The following is a 13,884-nucleotide window of genomic DNA, read 5'->3' on the forward strand; positions in this document are numbered from 1 at the left end:
AAAAAAAAAACTTTGACTTGTTTCTTAAGAAAAAGCTAAACCTTGCCTTAGTTTTTTAGCAATTTAATTAGGAAAAGTGCGAGTGATCTGCATAATTTATCATGCATGAACGTGTGAAATAAATTAATTAATCACCTAAACGGTCATCTAGCCTAGCTTTTTACACATCGTTTTAAGCTACTAAGTGGTATGTTGTTTCTATTTAATGAGTTGTTTATCCTGTTTGTTGGCTGTGTAGACCTATTTACTGTTTAACATTTAGGATAAGATGAATAAAAATGATAGTAAACACAAAAAACCATAGTACATATGTACTCCGCATGTAGAATATATAAGCCACAAGTTTAAACCTCTGGCCTTTGAACCCAATGATTTGGGTCAAATTTCCGGTACGTCTGTGCTTATTGATTGTTCACTTGTACTATTGAAAAATTACTAGATAACAGAAGTTGACCGCAGAGATGGGGTCATTATAGATTTATTATATACTGTATGTTCCATAATGTAAAGTGCAACTTGTCAATTAACTTTGGCTGATTAAACAGGTAACAATAGGCCAATAGCCTGTCCTTTCAAAGCCCTTATAGCTTGCTCTCTAGCTTAGGAGGTTCCATGTCGTGTCGGGTAGAGTTACTTCCTTTCCGTAGCTAGCTATTTCCCTATAGATTACACGCAAAAGACAGCCGAATTTTACATCATCACATCACATCCATCCATTGAGCCCAACTCAGGCTTTGTTTAGTTCCCAAAATTTTTCAAGATTCCCAGTCACATCGAATCTTGCGGCACATGCATGAAGCATTAAATATAGACGAAAATAAAAACTAATTACCAGTTTACCTGTAAATCGCGAGACGAATCTTTTGATCCTAGTTAGTCTATAATTGCATAATATTTACCATAAACAAACGAAAGTGCTACAGTAGCAAAATCCAAATTTTTTCCCAAACTAAACAAGGCCTCACTCACATAGTCACATGCGTGTGTACATGTAGCAAATGGCCGTGAAGTTGTACTACTAGTCATGCTCATGTGATGATCCGATCGAATCATCCAATAATTAATTAATTGAACAAAAACATTTACAGAATAAGATATCACCTCTGGGCTCTGGCCCGTATTGGAGTCTTCAACACAGTTTGGAATTTGGTCCTATCTTGGCCTTATTTTACATACAGGCAGAGTAGATGATTTTTTTTTAAAAAAAAAATGGGTGGTGGGCAATGGACACAACCACCGTCTAATTCACATGCATGCACAGGTCAAGATATCCTTCCAAGGTTGGTCACCTCATCACATGGGTCGTCCTGCACACCCCACTTGACCTCGTTTAGGCCTTGTTTAGTTTCCACCAAAAACCAAAAATTTTTTTAAGATTCCTCATCACATTAGAGTACATGCATAAAACATTAGATATAGACGAAAACAAAAACTAATTACACAGTTTGCCTGTAAATCACGAGATGAATCTTTTGAGTCTAGTTAGTCTATAATTGAATAATATTTGTCAAATAAAAACGAAAATGCTACGGTACCAAAATTCGAAATCTTTTCGGAACTAAACAAGGCTTTAGCTTTATGTGCATAATTTTTGTTCTTCAGGTTACAAGTACTACTAGTGTACTAAGCTAGCTAGTACACAAAGATGAAAGATCCTTAAAGAAATATAAGCTACATTTCATTCTTGTTTTGTTTATGTACCTGTACCTATACCTGTATAAACTCTCTCCGTCCCGAAAACAATACAATTCACACATGTTAAGAAAAAGTTATCACATAATAAAAAAGACATATGTACCTCACTCTTTTTATTCTTCATATAACAAATGATTGCACCTACGAACTTTATATTTTGTTGCATCTTCTACATATCACACTTTTTTTAAAAATAATTCATTATGGCTAGAAATGCATTCTTTCCTAAACAGAGCAAACCGTGGTAATATAAAACATTATAGGTTACTGACTTGCTCTGCTGGGCTGGGGATAATAAATCCTATGGAAATTGTGCTGACATATGACCACATGTCATCACTGATGCATGCACGGTAGGCCAAGAAACTTTGGATCATGCGGCAGCCGGCAGATGATTCAACAGTTGACTGGTTTCTGGTTTATATCCCATCAGAGTCTGTGCCTGAACGACGGCCCTGAAGGCAGGCAGGCCGTTTGTCCAGGTGTGGGCCTGATCAGCATGAGTATCCTGGATTTCAGTTTGTTTAAGTGAGGTCAATCCATTGATCTGTTACATGGAACAGTTCTTTTTTGTAAACAAGGAATAGGTACAAGCAGGAGTCCTTGTGTTTGGCCGGGATGCTTTGGATGCTCTGCACACACATAGAAAGTTAGGCCCTGAACCACAAAGTGAAAAAAAAACAGAGGACATCCTAATATCCTATCCATCCATTGATCTGCTCTGCCTGGACTGAAGATACATGCATGGAACCTGAACAAAGGTATCAAGAGAGGGCAGGCTGTGTTGTTCCTCTCGAATGCAGACGAAAAGTTTGATCATATCTGATGTACATACACACATGGCACATATCAGAGAATTAGGTCAGTTTTTTTTTTTATATGGAGTCCATGCCTAACTCAATGGCATGTGGAAATGGGCGTGCAGCAGACAGCAGTAGTGACTAGTGAGCTTGCTAGTGCATGCAGCTGGGTGTCTGTGCCTGCCTTGGCAGTGTCATCGTAGATACACACATATACACCTAGGCCTTGTTTAGTTCCTGAAAAATTTTGCAAAATTTTTCAGATTTCCCATCACATCGAATCTTTAGACGTACGCATGAAGTATTTAATATAAATGAAAATTAAAACTAATTACACAGTTTGATCGGAATTGACGAGACGAATCTTTTGAGCCTAGTTAGTCTATAATTGGACAATATTTGTCAAATACAAACGAAAGTGCTACTATTCCTATTTTGCAAAATTTTTTGGAAGTAAACAAGGCCCTAGCTAGATAGCTAGTTGGGCAAGACCTGTGTGTCACTCACTATTGTTGTTCCTGACGCACCAATGCAAGAGGGCCGGCAAGAGCAAAGGGATGGGAGCAAGAACACAAGAGAGGAGGACCTCATCCTTTGCCTGTTGATTGTAACCACTGACCTTCTCATTGGGAGTGTCCACTCACTCACTCACTCACTGAAATGCAAGTGCTCCATCACTAGTCGTCGCCTGGTATGATCTATCCTTGTCAGTTGCCAAGAATTATGAGCTCCACTTCCACTGCCTCGACCATCACGTCCGTCGATCGCACCTGAAATGATTAAGCAGGGGACTCTGTTCTTCCATTTCGTGCGAGCCAATATATATGTGTAGTACTAGTAGTGCACGCATTTTTCAAGTCCACAAACCTTGCTGTTGCATTATTTTTTCAGTTTTCAAATTCAATGTTATTAGTATACTTCAGATTGTAACCGAGTTTTACATCGTTTGACTTGTTAGTGACCACAGAGAGATGCGTAGACAGGTCGAAATCCTGCAAGCAAGCCAAGCCGTGCAGCAACTGAAACGTAGTAGTCGAGGATCACAGGACTGCACGTACGTGACTGATCCATCACCACCTAACTGTAGAGGCTGAAATTTTGTGCAGCAAAAGCGATGCTATGCTATGTCCCTCACTCGCACCATCGGCACCGACTGAAGACGACGTTTCAGACCAAGATTTTGGGGCTGGGTTTCTGCCTAACATAAACCGGCGGTACGGTGACAGGGGCAGAACTAGCTTAGCCACAGGTCCATGTCAGGCACCCCCTCCATGTTCAACCGATCAACTCACTAATCATCGCCGGTCGCTTCGTCTCCCGTTGAAAATTACTTTCACGTTTCAATTACATCAGCTGGTTTCGGCTGAATCATGCATGAACAATGACAAGATGGACGATGTTGGTCGAGATCATGTTTTACGTGTGGATGAATCATCGATCGAACATCTGTGTGCTTCTGTTACACTGAATTAGCTCCACAATTGATCGATGGTTTGTCGTCACTTGAGCTCTTTGAAATAGCATGGAATAAGAACCTAATTCTTTAAGACTTTCATGGATTGGTTTGCTGATTAAGCCAGGGAACATACTCCCTCCGCTTCCAGAATTATATTGTTTTCTTACGGTAAAGATGCTTTTATCTCAGTAAACAAAATGAAGTCAGCTACGGCCCCTATCACTCTATTTCATTTGCCACTTTCCATTGAAGCATATGAACAATTTCAGCAGCTTCAAGTTATGATGCAAAATGTACATATTCTGGAGCAGCCAGATCAATGGAGTACGTTATATCTGGGGAAAAAATCAATTCAAATCAAGAAGAGCATACAAAGTTCTTATTGGGAGTTCACAAGTTCTCATCGAGTTTACAAATGGCTGTGGGACAATTCTCGCCAAAATAAAAGAAAATTCTTCTTCTGGTTACTACTCAAAGACATACTTGGTACAAGAGAGTTATTAAGAAGAAAGCACATGTTTTGAAACTATAGGGTCGAAGAATCTCTTTCACATCTCTTCTTTGACTACCCCTTCGCTCAGGCTTGCCGGAATATCCTGAATCTGATTGCACAACTGAACAAACCTTGAGGCCTTCAAGCTACAGCTTCATCTGCTTTACTTCATGGAAGTGATAATCACCATGTGTTGGGCAATCTGGACATGTTGTAATGATGTCATCTTCAGAAACATAACACCTTATGTGCGCCACTGCAAGATAATCTTCATGTCTGAATTTGCTTTAGTTATACTAAGAACAAAATCTTCTTTACATCTTAGTACAGATCTATGGCTAGAAGCTTATGTGTAATCTTATTTGTATCTTGAGACTAGTGTGGAGAACCTACTCTTAATTTTAATAAAAGCACAGTAAGGGTTCACACCCCTCCTATTTTCATAAAAAAACATACTCCCACCGCCCAAAGTACATCCTAATTGTTGGTTATCGTATAAGAGCAAATCCAGCGTAGGAGCCCTCGAAACAGAGTCATCATTTTTCATTTAAGGACTACCTCTACTTTTGATAGCCGAATTTTTCATCTACTCTAATAAGAGTAGGGGCTTAGGGGTGAATAGTAATTTGTAGGTCCCCTACTTTAATTGAGAGATATCAACCACCGGTGGGTGGGAAACAGCCACAATGACCGTGTAATTTGCTTTGAGTCTAATTAATCTATGGTTAGAAAATAATTACTAAATAAAAATAAAAGTATTACAATACCAAAAACTTTTCATCTTCTCAACTACACAAGACATAGATGAATACTTGATGCCGACAAAGAATTGTGTTAGGATGCTTGTTGGGATCCTCCTTGCCCATAATCATCATCTCTTGGTTTTCTCCACCCTGCCACTGACATCGATATCCTGGGTACGAAAACACGTGGGGTGCAGTCGTGCAGTCCGTGCTGAAGCCGGTTCAACACGTCATGTGAAAACTTGGTTGGGGTAATACACGCCCGTCGCCCTGTCCTATTAGAGCAACCAACATATAGTCCATATACATGGGACCCATATAACTAGTCTATAACTATTGTTTTCTTCTGACAATGTATATGGACTAAATAGTCTATAAGATGGGACCCAAAGAGGATAAAGAATTATTTATCTTCATTCCACCAGCCACTACAATGAGAGAGAGATGGAAAGAAGTAAGAAAATAAAATTTTTTATTTTCTATGGGGTAGTCCATAAGCTTATGGATACCTTTTACTATGGACTACTATATGGACCGGTCTCACACTGTTTCAGCTAGCTGATACATATTATTATAATGCCTATGGACTACTTTTGAGTAACATTGTGGTTGCTCTTAGACTACAAGAGTAACTGTGCTGTGCATGTACGGTGGCCGGTGGGTGGGACTGGAGGCACGAGGCTTTGCCCTGCTCTTCACCAACAGGCAACAGGCAAGGCAAACAGCGCTGGCCGGTGGGGGTTGCAATCCATCGGCATCGCCCTCTCACTGCTGCCTTTTTCGCATTGCCTGTAGCGTCACATGCATCGACCTTTTTTTGTTTTTACAACCATCGATCCCTGCCTTTTTTTTTACCACCCACGCACAGTGAAACAGACGCTACTCGATCAGCACTCCACTCAATTGGACGTGGCCATTCTAGCTTGCATGGGTGAGCTACCGTGCGTGCGTGCATGATCCAGCAATCATGGTCTACACATTGCATTAGATTATCGATCCAATCATATCCCCCGGCCCCTACACACCGGCCCTGCTAACTGCATTCTTTGTTCTCTTTCCTATGATGATCCAATCAATCATTTTCTAATTCTCCCTGGTTTACGAATCAGCTGTTTGCCATCGCGTTGACGCCATCTTGCTCACCATCGTCGTAGCACTTGATACAACACTAAATATAAACACATACTTACTCGCAAAATTGAGACCACATTAGATATTTAAACATGGAACACTAAACTGTTACTATCTATAACAGTTTGGTAAACACACTTATAATTTCAGTTTTTTTTTTGTCGAGAACAAAAGAAAAATTAACTCCCAACAACTCCGCATCGTGACTCCAAAACCAACCTTGCCATGAAAATTGTTGTCACCGCTGAGTATCAAAGTCCTATGAGCACCCAAGAAAGGGGTGAATTGGGTGTGCAAAACCAATTTTAAAACATAGGGCTCAGTTTAAACTACCACTAGAAAACACAGAAACTACTCTAGCAACATGTGCATTAAGATTTTTCTAGTGAGCTCTCAACTTACCCTCAACCAAAGAAGAGTTTAGCAACCTATTAGAGCCAGTCATGTCACTAGCATATAGCTAATTTAGGAAGATAAAGCTTGCATGAGCAAAACACATGCATAAGAATATGTGGTAAATAAAGAGCTAAGGATAAAGTGGGCAAACTCCAAGATATGTGACAATATATCTTATGGTATCAATTGCTAGATCATAGCTCCTACTCCATGTTGGAGAGTTCCACTGAGGTACTCCTCTTGGTCACTAAGTCTATTCTAGACGTGGTGTTTGCTCGACCAAAGGTAATGAAGTCACACAATCTTCCTATGCTAACTACTACAATGTTGGACCATCGCACAAAGCCTTCATCAACCAAAGATAGTGTCGTGTTCACCATATCTCATAGTAACACCACTATCACCCGATTTGACTATGATGTCAAATACAAACCAAAGGTAAGTGTGAGTCATACAATCTCACCACCTCCACCTAATCGCGGTCACCTTGACATCGTGTCCACTATAGAGTTTCTCCACATGAGAGAGGGGTCTCCTTGTCCCCTACACACCGACAGACCACCGCTCCACACCAAAAAGTGGAGGGTCGCCATCTTGAAGGTCACCATGCCTTCACTGGAAGATAATAAAGACCTTAAGCATTGAAGATAGCCAAGATACAAGGGTAACATGGCCCAATCACTCAAAACTCTCAATCTCTAAGGCCTAAACTCACAATGACACATTACAGTGTTTATCCTAGCCTTGGATGTGATCTTGAATACCTTGAGAGAGTGGCTGGAGTGTGTAGAAACACTTGCTCTAACTTGTATCAGTTTTGCAGCACTCCAGCACGCTCAAGCAAATGAGGCAACCTAATATATGTATCCTTTCCTACCTCGAAGAGCCATAGTAAAAAGTTCACTAGATTTTTTGCGCATTGCTGGATGATCCATTGAGTGCTTCTAGATACTACATCGCATCATCCGGTGGCGTGTATTCCTTAGGCAAACGTTGAATATTCACTTGCTGAAATTGCACCATGTTCACTAGATGATCCACCTCTTTGTGTGTTTGTTGTCCACCATATCATGAGGCGGGGTATTCAACCATTGGTGTGACAATTGCCATGGCTCCGGCCATCATGGATGATCTTCTAGGAATCTAGGTTGCTCCTTTGCTACACTGTATCATCTAGTGGGGATCGTGCTCTAGTCTTCAAATGTGCTAGCTCTCTAATGTATTTGGTTGTTTCTTCTTTAATTTTTATCGTATCATCTGTGGGCACTGTTAGGGGTGGTCATTCAGCTAACCTGAAAATTTTGGGTTGGTTAATTGAAAGTTCAGGTATTGGAAATTGCTAGCCGATGTTGGCCCCGAAAAAGCTTTACCTAAAATTTCAGGTACCCGACTATTTGGATTTAAGCTTTACATGATATCTCTAAAATTGATAACAATTTTGACAAAATCATTGTAGCACTTTAAAGCAATAAATAACAGTCCTTGAATTCACTTCATGTCTTTGTATCAATTAACAACAAATCAATTATTATGTGCTAGCATAGATATATATTAAGTCATATCAAATAAGAGATTTACACTACATTGAACCACTTCATGTCTTTATATGGAACTAAATTCTGGTTTTTATATTTATATTATCCAAAATTATTATTAGGTATTTCAGAGTCGGATACTTCGTGTCTGGATTTGGGGATTTTGTATTGGGTATTTTGCCCATCTCCTAAGTAGGTTCCTTAACATATACAAGTCTACCAACACTAGTATATATAGTAAGGGCAGTTTCAACGGTGAGTTTCACTTCACTGTTTTCAAAATTGCCAGATCAGCTTTGAAGATTTAGATTGAGAAATGCAACTGGCTCTCTCAGTGAAGAGTTTCATTTTACTATTTCCAAGACAAGCTGCTGCAGTTAATATATACATGAGATCCAATGTGCCATTTGGACTATGTTTTTTTCGCAGCAGCCATTCACCCGTATTTTATTAAGAGGAGCAACAAAGTTTACAAAGCCATTTGGACTATGTAGCCATATGAATGTGATAGCCGATAAGTACGAACTACGTGAAAAGACGCAATGACGACACATACTACACAAGCCAACTAACTTCCTGGGATTTGTATTTCAGACAATTGACATTTTCATTTAGCAGCTTGTCTATTTGTGGCCAACACCATGTAGCATCAACCGACGAGCCACAATACACAATACGGAGAATTTGCCTGAAATAACATCGTGACTTTCCAGATACATGATGATTCTTCCATTTTCAAATCTTAAAACTTCAATATTTGAGACCGTAGCTTCAGTTTACTGCTGCTTGTAGCCATCAGTCTTTGCCTCGTTGGCATGCTCCTCATGCTCTTCCTGTGAGCCTTGTTGGAATTAAAAATACCATATCTATCACAAGGCTAGTAGTAGATAATTGAATTGGACAGCAAATAAGTAGGAGCTATATGAAAACATGAAGTGTAGACCCAAAATGGAGACGCAGTTTAACAGCAGCCGAAAGTATTGGCATATATCACATTTGCACCTATACAATCTTGGATATGAGACCATATCAAATATACTTTCAGATAAAATAGACATATATAGCTTGACTGCAGTCGAGTTCAATCTTTCAGTTCAGACTTCAGTGACATATACCATATCAATATACTTTCAGCTTCAAAAAACTCATTTATTGTACCATGTGTGGACTATGTTTATATTGTACACAGCTCGGGGACAGGCCGTTCTTCGGTGGCGACGAGTTCGGGTTCCTGGACGTCGCGCTCGATCGTGCCGTGCTCGGCCATGTTTTATGGGTACGAGCAGCATGGAGGAGTGGAGACATGGAGGCCGAGTGCCCACAAGGAGTTCTATCAGATTGAGTGAACACAACACTCCAAGCTCTCGATGTAATTATGTATGTAGGAGTATAAACAATAAATAAAATGGAAAATGTGCCTCAAAAAAATGGAAAATGATCATTTTTTCATATAGAAAAAGTTGTTTATTCCTTCCCTTTCACGCATGCGCACGAGCTGAAGACATAACGTGGGTTCTCTTTTGTTGTCAATCAAAGGGAAAAACGTGGGCTTCTCTCAGAAAGAAAACCTTCTCAGCATTATTATTACTAGCAAAATATGCCCGTGCGTTGCTACGGGAGCAAATTGATAATTGTAGAAAATGAGCACTTTGTTATATTTATTTATGTTTTATCCTTTGTATTAAATTTGATAATTTTTAAGCTTTTAAAACTGACTTTGAAGGAGACTGTCCATATATATAGTTTATATACATGCTCTTAGACTTTTTAGGATTTTTATTTCACGCGCAATGGCACCTTATACTCTCTGGTTGAAAGGATCCTAATAAACTTTTGAATTATAATTTGTAGATTTGATTTTGATTTTATATAGATTGTATAAGTTTATGTCAATTTGTGCATTGTTCGTGAAAAGACAAGAAGCTAACAATATACCTTTTATTAGTAAGCTGAAGTCTATGTAAATTTTGAGATTGATTTTTATTGTGCGTTGCAACCGGAGAAATGCATCAAATGACCATAGAAAGTTATGACATAATGTTACATTCTATTTATAGTTATGTTTTTATAAAATTTAAAGTCCATAATTTATTTTATTGATAACCATGACATCTATAATATTAGATAGTTAATATTTAAAATAATATGTAGCTTGGAGACATATTTATTTAATAATAAAAATAGAAATTAGTCAAACCTTCTCTTACTTTAATATTACCTCTTAATATATCTTAATATTATATTAAAACATGAGAAGTTTGTTGGTAGCTTTATTTTTTTATTTAGATTAGGATTTCTATGAAATATGATATATCAGTTAAATGTATGTAGATTATAAACACATGGGTTAAATGTATGTAGATTATAAAAACATGGACTTATAAAGTGTTCATATGACATAACAGCACACCATGCAAAGGTAGTGGAAGCATCCTCAAGCATTAATTTAGTTAAATTAGTAAATCAGTGAGATATAAAGGAATTGTGCTAAAACTTTTACCACAAATCAAGTATCACATTAAATAGACTATTATAAAATTTTCATAATAATTAGAGCAAGATAACTACAATTTTAGTTTTATACTAAAAAACATAGGCAAGCATCTACCAGCAAAAAAAAGTATACTAAAATTTGTGATATTTTTGTTTACTATATGGATCTAAATATGTGGAGCTGAAAAACATTTGTTTTGTAATTTTTAGATTTTTCTATGAATTACTATATATTTATTAATTTTTATAGGAGATTTTGCATTAGGAACCCTAGAAAAATTTCTATTCTTTTTTCTTCCTCTTCTAGAAGTCTATGTACGGGCTGATGCGGCTGGTTAGATTGGCTGATAAATTTGCACTTAGATCCCCTGTACTTTCTTTATTTTTAATATACTCTAGTGTGTAGGAGATTTTGTATTGGGAACCTAGAAAAGTTTTTATTCTTTTTTTTTCTCCTCTACAAGTACCGGAAGCGGACATCGGATAGGGAGGCAGAAAAAGAATTGGCAAACTGAAATTTTCTCCTTTTATAAATAGGTAATAGATTAGATTAGAAAAAAAATCGAGGGGAAAAATGGACCCAATATGCAAGAAGTAGCCTTGTGTGGCTCTGATCCTCCGGCAGGCCCATTGGGCTAGTCCGGCCCATTATCAAAAATTGCAGGCCGGTGACGGTCTGGCCTTCTGGGCCTACATTCAAGTCGTTATAAGCATGCTTGCCCTGTTCATCAACGTAAATTTTTTTATCACGTTCTTGTATGTAAATCAGCATGTTTGTTGTAATTGTAATGCAAATCACCACTTCTAAAAAATGTCATTACCATACTCACCTTTACTGTATTTGTTTAATTAATGTACCCCTAATACTAAAGAACTGGCCTGCTAATTTCCTTTTTCCATCGTATAGAGTCGTGAGCATATGTCCCAATTTTTTACAATTTGGCCTTTTTTTTGAAAAAAGTTCACAATTGGACCCCTGGAAAACTTAAATGCAGAAATGGACCCAGGGGGTCGACGCCATGCATCATGGCGTCGAGGTATGACGTCTCGACGCCATGGATCACGGCGCCGAGGTCCTGGGTGCGGCTAACGTAGATTCTGACGTGGCATTAAAAAAAAACTCGACGCCACAGATCCTGGCGCCGAGGTATTGGGACAAAACACCGCCCCCGCCCGAGGCCGCGTCGTTCTCGTCGTCTGCACGCCCCGCCCGCCCGCGACGCTCCCGCTGCGCGCCTGCCGCCGCCGCCCCCGGCGGGCCCGCCCCGCCCAGCCGCTGCGCACGCCCGCCGCGGCCGCAGCCGCTTCCTCCGGCCGCTGCCCACGCCGGTTGCGGCTACTGCCTCCGGCGCTGCCCCCGGCCTGCCGCGGCCCCTGCGCCCGGCCGCGCCCCCGCCGGTGCCCCGGCCGCGCCCCGCGGCTGCCCCCGGCCGGCCCCTGCGCTGCTTTGGTTAGGTAATTTTTTTTCTTTTCCTAGTTGTATAATTGTTTAGATAATGTAGTTAGTTTTCTAAGTTTTATAATTATTTAAATAATTCATGTAGCAATTTTCTATATTGGTATTAATATTGGTATTATTTATATGAATATTGTTATGTAATTTAGACTTGTTTATTTAATTTAGAGTAGTTTATGTAATATTTCTAGAATTTAGTTATGTAATTTAGTTAGATTAATCTAGTTTGTAATTTTAGTTATATAGTTAGTTACATACGTATTTACTTAGATAGATATTTAGGTGTTTTATTTGTATTAGTTATATGCCTAGTAATATGGTTGTTTTGTATATCAATTAGATGGACAATTTAGTAACCTTATATCATGGAGGAAGTGTGGAGAAAGATCAGTTTGGCAATGTTGATTTTGTTGGAATGGAAACGGTCCCTTTGATGTTTGATGAGCGGCCCTTGTTTTCTGAATTGATGGGTAGTGCTCGTGATGAGCTTAAATGTAATTCGAATGAAGAAGAAATCTTAGTTGAGGGGGTCATTCACCATGGTGGGTCAGGGACAATTTTTAGGCGGTTGGTCCCAATTGTATTCGAGGTTCAATGGAACAAATATGTCAAAACTGTCATGAAGAGTGAGTTTAAATGTTTGGATTTGGTTGTGCGCAACTTGTCCAAGGAGCCAGGCCCTCTAGTGGATTCTCCTCTTAATTGGCAACCACCCATTGGCCCTCTAGTGGACAATCCGGCACCCTCAACTTCTCTGATACCCATTCAGGACGTGGGTGTGGAAGATGTGGTTGTCGTTCCTGATGCTCAATCCGGTCCCAATGAGGTTGGCTGCCTACAGACCCCTATGACCCAGACAATTCCATGTAAGTGGCGTAGTTGCATTATTCATTTTGTTAGCCTTCCTTCGTTCGATTTAGTTGTCTCAATTGTATCCATATTTGTGGTTTTGTTGTAGGTGACAATCCAAGTAATGATTGTTGTCATCTTGTGCCTCCAACATTTAATGTTGACGCAACTTTTATAGCATCTAATAGTTTGGATGTTAATATTGAGGATGATGAGGAGCCCTATGGCACAGCTAGAGCTGTTGATTCCGATGATGACCGCCCAGTTGCACCTTTAAGTGAACAAGAAATGGAGCTTATCAGACGTTTTTGTCCTGATCGTGATCCACTAGTTCACGAGTTTAGTGACCTCAGTCATTCTCAAAATGCTTATGCAGAGGGAAGAGATGATGAGCTGCTGGAGGCTCCTGAGCCCAGTGACAGTGTGCAAATTCAGAAGGGCATGATCTTTAATGACTTGCCCAGCTTAAGAAGGTGGTTACAACAATATTTTGTAATACGTAAAAGACCCTTCAAGGTGATGCACTCCCATGTTGAGCGCCGCTACACGGTTGTGTGTGAGATGTCAGATTGCAACTAGAGGGTCTGTGCTCGTAAACAGAAGGCCACCGGGAAGTTTAAGATCACCAAAATTGTAGGTCCACACACTTGTGCCCAGACTGACCTTCAACAGAAGCATCGACAGTTGACCTCTACACTTATTGCTAGTACGTTATGCACAACTTTAAAGGGTCAGCCCAATTTGAAGGTCAGAACAATTATGGACATGGCTCAGAAGATATTTAAGTATGATATAAAGTATGGCAAAGCATGGAGGGCAAAGTAAAGGGCCTGGAAG

This window comes from Sorghum bicolor, chromosome 2 (assembly GCF_000003195.3).
Source record: "Sorghum bicolor cultivar BTx623 chromosome 2, Sorghum_bicolor_NCBIv3, whole genome shotgun sequence".
Taxonomy (NCBI): domain Eukaryota; kingdom Viridiplantae; phylum Streptophyta; class Magnoliopsida; order Poales; family Poaceae; genus Sorghum; species Sorghum bicolor.